General features: G+C 39.5%; 1 pseudogene; it reads left to right on the forward strand.

The window, feature by feature from the left end:
- The first annotated feature begins 12,288 nt into the window (after positions 1-12,288).
- LOC101557857 (beta-2-microglobulin-like) lies at positions 12,289-13,179 on the forward strand (annotated as a pseudogene).
- The last annotated feature ends 669 nt before the right edge of the window (positions 13,180-13,848 follow it).

The following is a 13,848-nucleotide window of genomic DNA, read 5'->3' on the forward strand; positions in this document are numbered from 1 at the left end:
ATTAAATGGCCAAAAGTTAGGAATATGGGAGCTACACCCAGAAACCACCTCTGGCTCAGCTATACAAGCTCATTTATTGACTTTATTTCAGAGACCCACAAATCTCGAAAGAGATCGAAAACCACAGTTAGGGCCAGCAGCAAGGTGCACTGTGGGCCAGCAGGAGCACCCTGCAGGTCACATACCAATAGTATATTTCCCTGGAAAATATGAAAACAAGGGACATGATCCAGAAACACACAAAAGAATCTTCAAACCGGGGCTGGAGCGATAGCATAGCGGGTAGGGCATTGTCTTGCACACGGCCAACCTGGGTTCGAATCCCAGCATCCCATATGGTCCCCTGAGCACCGCCAGGAGTAATTCCTGAGTGCAAAGCCAGGAGTAACCCTTGTGCATTGCCGGGTGTGACCCAAAAAAAAAAAAAAAAAGAATCTCCAAACCAAGCAACTTGCTGCGGAGATGCCTCTGGACTTTAAGCCAGGCTGACTTCACCGGGGTGCCTCAGACAGGGGCAGGCATCCCTCCACCTGCCCCCTAATAACCTCGGTGGCCACCAATATCCAAAACTCAATGAGAATTGCAGGTACATGGGAAAACTCAGTGACAGCAAACTCCAGGACTCAAGGGATAGAGGACTGGCCAGTCCTTCTCATCCCCCCATCCCCATGGGACCTTGGAGGTTACACCCACAAACTGCCTCCAGCTGCTACTTAAGCTCCTTGGTGGCCATGATCCAGAGACACACAAAAGAATATCCATACCGAGCAGCCCAGTGCAGAGATTTCTCCAGACCCTAATTATCTGGAATTTTGGAGTTCCAGGAGCACGCGGCCACTCTTTCAGCCACGAGACATCTTATGCTATTCATAACAAGCAATACAAAAGAGAGTATGGGGAAATTGTCTGCCAAAGAGGCAGGGGGAGGCGTAGAAAGGGGTGAATACTGGTGGTAAAAGATGTGCACTGGTGGAGGGTCAGGTGATCAATCAATGTACGACTGAAACTCAAACAGGAAAGCTTTGTAACTGTACCTGACAGTGATTAAAAAAATAATTGAAAAATAAATAAAATTAACATCCTGAACTAAAAAAAATGTAATGTGAAGTTCATGCCTCATTCAATCAGCTTAACCAATGGCTGAATAAATAGCAGTACTCCTACATTAAAAAAAAAAAAAACAGGAATTTACATGCAAAGGAAAGTCCATAAGATGTACAGTGGATCTATCAAATGAAACTCTGTAAGTCAGAAGAATATGGAGAAATATAGTGCAAAATCTCAATCAAATGAACTGTCACTGTCACTATCATCCCATTGATCATTGATTTGCTCGAGTGGGCACCAGTAATGTCTCCATTGTGGCACTTGCTTTTACTGTCTTTGGCATACCAAATACACCACGGGTAGCTTGCCAGGTTCTGCTGTGCAGGCAAGGTACTCTCGGTAACTTGCAGGGCTCGCTGAGAGGGGCGGAGGAATCCAACCTGGATTGGCCGAGTGCAAGGTGAACGCCCTACCCACTGCGCCATCGCTCCAGCCCAATCAAATGACACCTCACCAAGAATGCTCTATCCAGCTAGATTGTTATTTAGATTTGAAGGAATGATACTGAGCTTCATGGACAATAGCTTAAGGAATTCATAGCCTTCAAACTAATTTTGCAAGAAGCATTAAAAGATAGGACAGACTTTCCAACACGTGGCATTGAGTATGGCACTCACTAATGGTGCATAAGTTTGCCCTCTACTATACTAAGAAATGTATGTTTATTCCTAGCTTGGTAAGAGATTTTATACATTTTAAACAATAAATTAATATCTTATTTATATGGTTAAAATTGCTTAGCAATATATCATCACAATTTCACTTTAATTAATTAATTTTTTTTTATAATTCCATTTATCATTCCTTTAAGTTTTGTTGGAGAAAGTAAGATGAAATGTGTTTTTTAAATGCCTGCCAAGTGGGTAGGCCGAGGAGTGAGAAGGAACCTGGCGACAATGGTGGAGGGAGGAGAACAAAGAGGGTGGGACTGGTGTTGGAACACTGTATGCCTGACACAACTGTATTGTGGACAACTTTGTCTTAATACCATTTTAAATTTTAAATAAGAACACTAAAAATATATTGAGTAAAATCATTTCTTTGAACTCTACAGAAAATCGTATGCAATGTAAACTGTCTGAACACAGCACTTAAAGGAAGATACACTCAGACTGAACAAAAGGTAAAATCAAACTATATAAAGATAAATATTGGTGCAGCTCTTTGATCACTTTCTTCCTGTCTGCAGTCTCTGAAGGAGCTGAGCCGCAAAACTCCTGGAGCAGGTTTAGATCATGAATAATGTGAAGCAGCCAGGAGAAAAGGAGATGGAGAAACTGAGTGAGAAGAAGGAGAGTGCAAATATTGCCCCCCCACCTCTTAGACACAAGTAAGCAGCTTCTCTGCTTCTCTCTCTCTCTCTCTCTCTCTCTCTCTCTCTCTCTCTCTCTCTCTCTCTCTGTGTATGTGTGTGTGTGAGTGTGTGTGTGTCTCCCTTCACCTCTCTCTCTCCCTCTTCCTTTCTCTCTCATGTGGTCAGAGCTTATTCCTGACTCTGTGGGGATCACTTCTGGCTGGTCTCAGAGACTCTCTGTGGTCTGGAAACTGAACCTAGGTCAGCTGCATGAAGGCAAGTGCTTTTCTTACTGAATTATTTCTCTAGCCCCCCCACCCCACCCCAAGTAGCTTCTTTAGAGTTTAAATTCATGGTGCCTCCAACAGTAACCTCTCCACTCTCCATTGCCCTTAGCTCTACCCCATGTATATATTAGACACTCAATCATCTAAATAGATGCAGTAATGCCAGTGTATAAAGCAACCATCACCATTGTATCTTCTGAACACCTCCCAGGAGTGACTCCTGAGGAAAGAGCCAAGAGTGACCCCTGAAAGCAGAGCCAAGAGTAGCCCCGGAGCACTGCTAGGAATGGCCCTGAAACCACCCCTCTCCTACAAAAGCCAGAAAAATAGATTGCCAAATGGAGTACAAAGAAGGATAGAGCATTTTACAAGTAAACATAAAATAGTAAATTCATCACTAGTCCAGACTTGAAAGAGATATTAAAGAAACCTGTAAAAATAAAGGACAGTTTCACCTAGAAGTAGTAGGGGATCAAAATTAAACAACGTGGGGGAAGGGTAAGAGGTAAGAATGTATTCTACCAAGATGAACGTTGGATTAGTCCGGCTAGTGTATTTTAAGCATGGAACTTTACATATAAACCGCGGGGTGCTCTTGGAACAAGACCTATTGAAGAAAACATAAGAAACTAAGAAAGACAGCTAGAGGTATGGAGATTAAGGAGTTACTTGTCTTGTATGTGACTGATCTCAGTTCAATTTCTGGCACCACAAATGGTTCTCTGAGAACAGTCAGGAGTGATTCCTGAGCACTGAGCCTTCATTAAAATAAAATTGCTTTTGGAAACTAGAAAACTCACATAAATTTAAATGTATAGCTAAAACATTTGGAAGAGAAAACTGAATAAAATAAAAAGTTAGTCGAAAATAAGTATTAGAGGAAAAATATGTAAAATAAAACAAAAAAAAACTCCACAAAAGATCAGTGAAACTAAGAGCTATTTTTTCAAAGGTGTAAATAAATTTGATATATCCTTAATCATGTTTATATATCCTATCTAGGAAAAAGATAAAACTAATAAAATCAGAAATGAAAGAGGAGGAATTGCACAGGTACACAGAACTAAAAATGATTCTAAGTAGCTACTCTGAAAAACTATATGTCAATAAGACCTATTTTTCACATAAATATACCTACCAAAATTAAAACAGAAAAACCCAAATGACTGTAAAAAGTTGAATAGGCAAACAAATTGTATAGTTACGTCATGGAATATTCTTTGAGAACAAAATAAGAAATGAGCCATCAACACAGGCAGTAACATAATGAATTTTAACTTAATCATACTGACTTAAAGAAGCAAGACAAAAAAAATATGCATTTTATTTCAAACTCCATCTATACAAAACTCTAGAACATGAAGTCTAATCTACAGTGAAAGTGGTGGCTAGGTGTGAAGGAAGGAAAATGATAGCTAGAGAAGTGCAATACAGAAACACATAAGGAAACTGTGGGTTAATACATTCAGGTTTTGGTTTTGATTTGAGTTTGGAAGCCACATCTGGCTGTGCTCAGGTCTTACTTCTGGCTCTATGCTCAGTTATCACACATGGCTGGGCTTGGGGGACCATAGGGGGTACCAGGGATCAAACTGGGATTGGCCACATACAACACGATCACCCTACCTACTGTTTTGTCTCTCCAGCCAATACATTCATTTTCTTAATTGTGGTGATTTTAATGGGTATAACATGACAGAATGTAAAATACATACTTTAAACATGTACAAATTATGACATCAATTATGTCTCAATAAAACAGTTTTCAAAAATCCGACTGCTCTCCATAACGCGAATATCCTTAATTGCCCGTATTAAACTGTCAAGTGAAAAGCATCCAGGATGTTCAACATAGTCAAGCTTTTAGAAGATTCCAGTCAACCAACTGAATTATGAATCACTGATTTCTTGTTACTTCATTAAGTTTTGAGGGTGAGTTGTCACACTGCAGTCAATAATAGACCAGAACAGTTCTTTCAAGTTTTGTTTAAAAATTTTTTTCCTCAGCAAAACCTTTTATACATATAGGATCTTATGGGAAAGCTGAATGTAATAAGCAGATAAAAGTAAAATAGCATTGATGAAAGTGGGAGCTAAAATACTTGCACTCCCACTGGCCCAGTCAGCTCTGAGTACTTCAGACATGAGAATAGTTACACAAGCACCTGTGCATGAAATATCACCACCCTCAGAATTCTCCTTTCCCAGATGGAGAACTGACAACAAAACACTAACACACACAAGTTTCTGTCCTGTGATAGTGTTTCTATGCTTGAATTAACTTCATCATGCTTCTGAGAATATATAAATATGGGAAGCATACATAAAACAGTAATTGTTTCTTCAGCAGGAAAGAATGAAAAAAGCTTTAAAAAAATGTCCATATCTTGACAAAGCTAACAAATTAAAAACTGTTTAACTCAAGATGAAAGCAAGTATCAAGTATTTGATCTGATTCTTTTACTAATGTTCATTTGTATTTCTTTTATACAATCTGGGCTATGTGTCTGGAGATTTGCGATACATGAAGACAACCAAGAGATTGAACTTCAAATATGATGAATTTAAAATAAAACCAACTTATTCATTTTGATGAATAAAAACATCACACCCTGTTTGTTCTATCAAGTCAGCTGAAGTCTGAGGAAATATCTAACCCTTCTAAAGCGGCCTCTTTCTCCTTTTTATCCTTTTTGATCTAGTGGTATAAAGTTGGTATAATAAATTCTGTAACAATGACCTTTCTTTTAATATGTTGAAATCAAATATTCCATTTCCAGTCTTCATTTCAGATTTGAGATGATTATGCTAATAAGTAATGAAGAGATTACAAAAGACATACTTCCAAATAATATAATGAATTTATTTCAATATGAATGCTAAGAATAAACAGCCAAAACATACTGCAAACTTGGCTATAAATTGGATGGTTCTCTGAACAACAGCAATAGGAATAATGTTTCCTTAGTAAATATGCAATTTAACTGCCCCAAGGACAGATGAATGGATTTTAAAAATGTGGTACAGATGCATATATCTATGTATATAATCATCTATAAAAAATTTAATGAATCTTTCCACTTATGATAACATAGATATAACTAAAGGGAACTATGCTCAATGAAATAAGTCAGAAAGATAAAGACAAATATTAGATGAATTTATTCACATGCAAAATATACAGAAGCACGTCAAAGTAATTCCTGGTTTAATCAGATAGTCTCCTTTATCTTGTTAAATTCCCTTTTGAATATCATCTCTTCTAACCATCTTTATGATGATCTCTACATAAAGTAATGATCATTTTAAAATGACATTTCAAATTAAAATCTATTTATAGGTTAAGACTTCTAAAAACATAATGAAAAAGAGACATTTCACTCCATTCCTAACATATGAATGTTTGAACACACTGGGAAGATAGCAGAAAGTACATGCTTTGCATGCAGGAGTTCTAGGTTCAATCCCTGGCACCAAATGATACACCTGAGCACTGAGCCAGGAGTAGCAGCTAAGCACCAGTTGGTGTGGCCAAACTAAAAATTTTTAAATTAAAAAGGTTTGAACACAATAAAGATTTAAGACCTGTAGGCACAGATTCACCAAAGGAGGCAAGCAAGCAGGAAAGGGGGTGTAACCTGATGCCAAACTTTCAAACATTAATGACTTGCTAAAGAAACAAGAAAGAACTGGTCCAACTCCACTAGTAATACTAGATTGGGCCCCCAAAGTCATATTAGCCTTAGAAAACATATAGAAGATAGCTCCAAACTCTTTCTCATAGAAGAAATGACATTGAGTAGTCAAGAAGTCTTTCATACCATAACAAAGGCAAGCCTGGGCAGACTTGACCAAGCAAGAACAAAATGAAAACATGGACAGTAGAAGCTGTGAAAACTTACTACAGGGAAAGAAGGAAGAAATGGAGGGAAAGGGGAGAGGAGGGGCAGCACGGAAAAGATCTAGAAGGAAATCATTAACGTTGGCTGCATGGAAAAGCATAAATTAACAGGAATATAAATTCCAGTCATGCCTGGCTCAAAAATAAAATGATAAATAGCAGAGCGAAAGCCGAGGGTAGATCTAACCAAAACTGAAACTTCACAGAACTAATTGATAAAATAAAGATAGCAAGAATCATCACCAGTAAAAATACATTTAAAAAACTTAATTGAATTAGAATAACACTAACAAATATTTTTAACTGACAGATTAAAACCCCAAATAATGATAATTGGTATCTCAGTTCTATAAAAAAAAAAATTAAAGACGAAGCAGAAGCTCTGGTAAAAGATAAAAGAGGAAAGAAAACCAAAGAAGCAAACCCAAACAAGAAACCAAATGAGGAGAAAAATGGGCAGAAACAAATTAGTTCCAAGAAAATGTTATATAAGAGGCTCAAAATATGATACATGGGGAGTTACAGTCTCCAGGAAAATATATTACAAACGTGATGATTAATTGAACTTTATGTTTCAACTTGACTGAGCAATAGAGTCCCCAGATTCATGTTTTTAGTTGCAGACTCTGTGTCACATATGGTGGTGCTCAGGGGCTACTCCCAGTATAGTGCTCAAGGGCTTTTCAGGGCAATCAGGTAGTTCCAGGGATCAAACCCAAAGCTCCTACATGCAGAGCATGCTCTCCAGTCCTTTGAGTTATTTTCCTGACCCCCTGCTACCCAGACATTTTTGCTAAGCGTTATTCTAGACATGTCTATGAGAGAATTAATGTTTAAATTGGTAAAGCAGATTGCATCTCCAATGGGTTGGGTCCCACACAATCATTTCAAGGTCTGAAAAGAACCCAAAGCTGAGAAGTGATTTGTTTACCAGTCTTGGGACCAGGACTGCACTAGCAACTTGTGATTCTCCTGCAGCTGGCTTTCGGAGACAGGAGCTAATGCATCACCTTCAAACTTGGACAAGAGCCACAAACTGACGGCAGACCTCCAGTTTGTCAACTCCAGATGGAAAGACTTAGCATCCATAATTGCATGAGTCAACTTTTATAAAATAAACCCATAGACACCTATTATATGAATGTATATCTCTAAATAACTCTATCGGTGCGATAGAAAACAAATTTCTGTATAAACATATATGCATATTTATTCTATTCTTTGGAGAACTCTGATGAAGCACCTACATAGATTAAAAATCAGACTGGCTACATCTCATAGGAATGTGAAAATACTGAGACAAATGTCGAGAAAAGTAACCAAAATATTCTAGTGAAATGAAAGCAGGTGTGTGTAGAGAACAGTAGGACAGTGGGTAGGGTGCTTGCTGCACACACAGCAGCCAGGTTGAATCCTCCGCACCACATGGAGTTCATTGAGCACTACCAGGAGCACTAAAGCCGCCAACCTTGCAAGATAAAAACCTGTGCAGGGCCATGGAGGCAGTAGAAAGAGTCTCTTTTTTGTTTGTCTTACCATACCCTGCAGTGCTCAGGGGTACTCCTGGCTCTTCACTCAGAAATTGCTCCTGATGGTTCTGGGGGGACCCCATAGGATGCTGGTGATCAAACCCTTCAGCCTCATGCAAGACAAACACCCTACCTACTGTCTCTCTGGCCCAAACAAATCTCATCACCGACACTGGAAATATCGCCTCCCTCCACGCCCCAGCATCACTGTGTGTAACCCTGATGGGAGGACACTGCACGACCCAGACGCACTGCACCATTGGCACTAGAATTAAACCCAATGGACAGTCGCCAGGACTAGCCCCCAGTCATCTAAGCAGCACCTGAGAGTTTTCCCCTCTCCTCCCGCTGAAAGAAATAGTGATCCAGAAACATCAATTCAATCACATTCGCTTTCTAATGTAAAAATGATAGGTATAGCGAAGCATGAAAAAATAGTAACCATGGTGCCATTATTCTACACTTAAATAATATCTAAAAATAAAGTTCAGGACAGGAGAGATAGTGCAGTGGGTAGGGAGTTTGCCTCAAAGCAAACGGTCCCCTGCCCCCCACCAGGAGTGATCCTGAGCCCAGCACCTGAACTGGGATTAAGCCCTGAACAGCACCAGGTGTGACCCCAAACCAATAATAATAATAATAAATGCATAAAAATATCATCATCATCATCATCATCATCATCATCCTGTTGATTGTCGAATTTCTTGAGTGGACTCAGTAACATCTCCATTCATCCAAGCCCTGAGATTTTAGATGCCTCTCTCTACTCATCCTTCCAACTTAAAAGCCAGCTCCTGGAAGAGAGCGAAGCAGAGAGTCTCTTGCCCACGCGCCTGGCTGTCTTCCCCGGGGGAGAGTCTGGCAAGGTCCCCATGGTGTATTAATATGCCAAAACCAGTAACAAGCTGGGTCTCATTCCCCTGACCCTGAAAGAGCATAAAAATAAGTCCAAACAAATAAGAGATGAGTAAAAGAAAAAAAATCAAAGAAATTATAGTATATACTTCATGTATAGTATGCACGTATATAAAGTACTTACAAACTATAGGCTTTTTATTAACAATGCTTTGTTGTTACAGCAGGAGTGAGAGCATTGGCATTAAGGCACTTGTCTTGCATATGACCAACCCCAATTTGATCCCCCACACCGCTTACAGTCCCCTGAGCACTGCCAGGAGTGATCCCTGAGCTCAGAGCCACGAGTAAGTCCAGAGCATAGTAGAGTGTAGCCCAAAAACAAAAAAGAACAAAACACACAAAAACTGTAGCATTTTGCTAAAATAATTTCCATGTAAACAAAAAATTATTACAAAAAATAATGGAAATTATACTTACAGAATCAATGTAAAAATATGTGTATCCATATATATGGATAATTTAACTCACAGCAATTGAAAAAATGTAAGAGAAAGAAGGACAATATTAATGATTTCATTTTGTACCACCTAAACTGGAGGGAAATATTTCTAGACGTTCTTCACTTTTTTTTTCGCCTTTTGAGGAATATTTTAGGAAATATCCCTACTGAAGTAGTAACTTTTACTTGAAGGCCAATGGTTATTCCAGTGTGGTTCATTTTACTTTTTCTTATTATATATGCCATTTTTATAAAATGTGTCTCTATTAGAGTATGTTTAGTAACATGTATGTCCATCCAGGGTTAGCTATAGCAATTGCTGGTGGTGACATTCCAAGTGATTTCATTTTCTTCTTTCCTTAAGAGTGAACTATTTTTAAAACACTAAAGCCACTTTTCTTTTTTTTAATATTAGTAGCGAACGTACAAAGATCTGAGCAGTAATAGGAATGTACCCAATTATCTTTTACATCTTCGAACATAATTTTTTTCACTTCTAAGAATACCAAGTCTCTCCCTGGCTATTGTCTTGTTATTTAAAAATTGACTCAGTGTTTAAAAAGAATGACTCAAAATTCTTTCATATACCTTTTCCTACACTCTCTCAAATAAAAAACCTAAAGAAACTCTTGATGGGGGAAAAAGTTCAACTTCTGACTTGACATACATGACAGTGATGAAGCATTTTACCTTCAGAGCAAAACTAAGATGCCATCTTTAATGAAAGTAGAATTCCAAGGTGGGTAGTGCAGGAGGAAACTCTGAGTTTGTATATGGCCTCCTTGGTTTTCTAACTGTGTGACCTTCATAAGTTCTTCTGATTCTCAGAGCGTAAGACAATGGAACATGGTAGGACCTGGTCAGAATGAAAAAGACAGTTTCAAATAAATTGCCATGAAATAGGTCTTCAGAAAATGGTAGCTATGATTTCTTTCAAAAGTAATTGGTTCACTGCATTGCAAAGAGTGGGCCAAGAGAAAGATGAAATGGGGCAACACACCAGAGCCTTTCCAAAGGCAGCGTTCCCCACGCCCATACATCTACTAGGTGATTTGTGACTATGTGGGAGGGTGAGGGCTCTGGTGAGAGCAGTTGAACTGTGTCAATTCTAACAAGGAAATAGGATAGAAGAGTCTCCTTCCTCCTCAGGACTTGGTGACCCCAAAAACAGCCTGGCCCCAGACTGGCACGGAAACCTGGCCACTGCTTGTTCTTTCATGGCATGGTATCAGCTTCATAGCCTGTGCCTGGATTAATTTTTATGAGGGCTCTGGATATATCATTTACCAAGTGGTAAAGTACAATCAGGTTACTTGACCTCTCAGAAACCAGGTTCATGAGATAGAGCTGAGACTTTCCGGGTGAATGAATGACAGAAATGAAAACTCCTCCTAGCCCTTCACTGAACCATGGCACTTCAGGGTGTAACTGCTTCTACCACCGGGCAAGTGCTTTACCACAGACTTGGGTCTATTGAGCGCCCAGTGGGCTCGCACCTCCTCAGCCCCACCCACCTCAGTGAGACTCTCCAGGGCACAGAGCTGTCTGAAGAGAACAGGTTTCTTTATAAAATGAAACCTTTAGAGAAATCACCTGGGGTTTGGCTTTGTGGAGACTAAAGATTAGAGCAAACTGTGTTCTAACTACAGGTCCAAGTCCAATCTCATGCCCAAAGATCCATCCTCTGAGTCATCAGCACTGGGTGTACCAGGCCTAAGAGCATTCCCTCAAGTTCTGGGTCTATTCCTGAGGTATAACCTGGAGAGCAGGTTCGAGTTGCCTTTTATTTTCTGACTTCATTCAGGGTCTTGTCTTCTACTATTTTGAAATAATATGGGAACAAAGTATAGAAGTTACATCCTACTTCCTATACTTCCTGCCATCCTACTAGGCACCGTGAAAACAAGGTGAATTCCCCTCTGTGTCCAAATCTAATGGAGGTCAGGCCTCCGATCAAGTACTTAAAGGTTCCAAAGTAGTTCTATAAGGGTCAGAGCGATAGTACAGTGCGTAGTACACGTGCCTTGCACATGACCAACCTGGATTCAATCCCTGGCAGCCCCTAAGGTCCCCCAAGCCTGTCAAGAGTGACTATTGGGGCTGGAGCAATAGTACAGCAGGTAGGGAGTTTGCCTTCCACGCAGCCAACCTGGGTTTGATTCCCAGCATCCCATATGGTCCCCTGAGCACCGCCAGGAGTAATTCCTGAGTGCAAAGCCAGGAGGTAACCCCTGTGCATCGCTGGGTGTGACCCAAAAAGCAAAAAAAGAAAGGGTGACTACTGAGTGCAGAGCCAGGAGTAGACCCTGAGCACTACCAGGTGTGGCCTAAAAACAAACAAAAGAAGTAGTTCTACAACTATTTACTTACAGTTCAACTTCACACACCTCTCAGAGACACAGTCTCCATTTTATTTCTCTTTATACAGGACAGTGTCTGGCACCAAAAAGGGCTCAGTAAAACACAAAGGCTAAAATGAAAAGGGAATTAGTACAAGGAAAATTACAAAACTTGCTGAACAGAATCTTCACACATGATCTTATTACCTTCAACTCACTCAGCGATTCCCATCCCCTGAATATGTCTTCTACTATTTTGAAATAATATGGGAACAAAGTATAGAAGTTACATCCTACTTCCTACACTTCCTGCCATCCTACTAGGCTCCGTGAAAAAAAGGTGAATTCCCCTCTGTGTCCAAATATAATGGAGGTCAGGCCTCCGATCAAGTACTTAAAGGTTCCAAAGTAGTTCTATGAGGGTCAGAGCGATAGTACAGTGCATAGTACATGTGCCTTGCACATTGTCGACCGCCTGTGCCACCAAGCGCGATGGCATCGCCAGTGCCTCTCCTCCTCTTGGTACTCCTCTCTCTGTCGGGTCTGGAGGCCGTCAAGCGTACTCCAAAGATCCAAGTTTGTTCTCTCTACCCACCTGAGAATGGAAAACCAAATTTTCTGAATTGCTACGTGTCTGGATTCCGCCCACCCCATATTGAAATAGAATTGCTGAAAAATGGAGAGAAGATGAAGTCAGAATAATCAGACCTGTCCTTCAGCAAAGATTGGTCTTTCTATGTTCTGACCCATGCTAACTTCACTCCCACTTCTGAAGATGTGTTTGTTTGCAAAGTCACTCACGAAACTCTCCCTGAGCCCAAGATTGTTAAGTGGGATCGTGACAACTAACCTGAATCAAGGAGGCTTGAAGATGCTTCATTTGGACTGAATTAATTTCAAATTCTTCTACTATTGTTATAAATGCTTCCATGCTTTACTTCTGTCAGTCAAGAAATTGTATGAGGGTTAATACAAATATCACCTTCTTTATAATTTTACTATGCCTCCATGTTTGACATATTGTCTGCTTTATAACAATAACTTGATGTTAACACCAAAGAGGCAGGAGGAGAAATATGGAATACCAACACCTTGGTCAAATCTGAGCAGTTCAGTCACTTCTATAACAAATACTATATGGGAAGATAGTCAAAGATATAGCTTAATGATAAATCACTTGACAGTATAAAAAAGCAGTGTGACTTTGTGACTGTTAAGTACTGCTCTGGACTTGATGCCTTACACTGGAGGAAATGATTTCTTTAAAAAGATTGTTAATCTATGCTTACAATAAATCTCCAATTTGTATGCATTGCTAAGATTCTCGAAGTGAAATTCTGGAAAGATTGAGTAATAAAATTTGTTGTGGAAGAAAAAAAAATTCATTCAAAATTCTTCATCAGCTTCTGTTTGCCTACACAGAAAATGTCAGACTCTTTGGTTTGGTAATCAAGAGCATACAAAGACTTTTTAGTATGATATTTTAAACTTTCCCTTCATATTTCCTAGTGTACCTACCAAACTCACCCATCCCTCCTCCACCCCTGAAAACCCCATGTTTTACTACTACAAACTGTTCTCTATGTCTAAAACTTCTTTTGCTCTTCTCCCTATGCATCCAAATTCTACCTCATTGACTTTGAAAACCTAGCAGAAAGAATAATTAAATAAATGAAAGCAATCTATAGCTATGTCTTCTTTATATGTGTGTATATGTGTATATATGTGTTTCTATAAATACTATCGGTACCTGGTATTGGTTTATTTATTCACTTGGCTTTTGAGTCAACACCTAGCAGTGCACTCAAGGATCACTCTCGGAGGGGCTGTGGAATCAACTGCATGCAAGGCAAGTGCCTTAGCTGCAATAGTATCTCTCTAGTCCGAGATATTTATTTTAAAGAATTGCTTGTTGCAATTGTCTTGGTAAATTAAAAAAATAAACTAACAAACAGGCCAAAAAGTCCAAGAAAGTGTGCAAAAGCATTTTGCCGGTACAATTTCTTCCAGCTCAAGGAAGATTAGGCTGTGGTC

Source organism: Sorex araneus, chromosome 2 (assembly GCF_027595985.1).
Source record: "Sorex araneus isolate mSorAra2 chromosome 2, mSorAra2.pri, whole genome shotgun sequence".
In the NCBI taxonomy this organism is placed as follows: domain Eukaryota; kingdom Metazoa; phylum Chordata; class Mammalia; order Eulipotyphla; family Soricidae; genus Sorex; species Sorex araneus.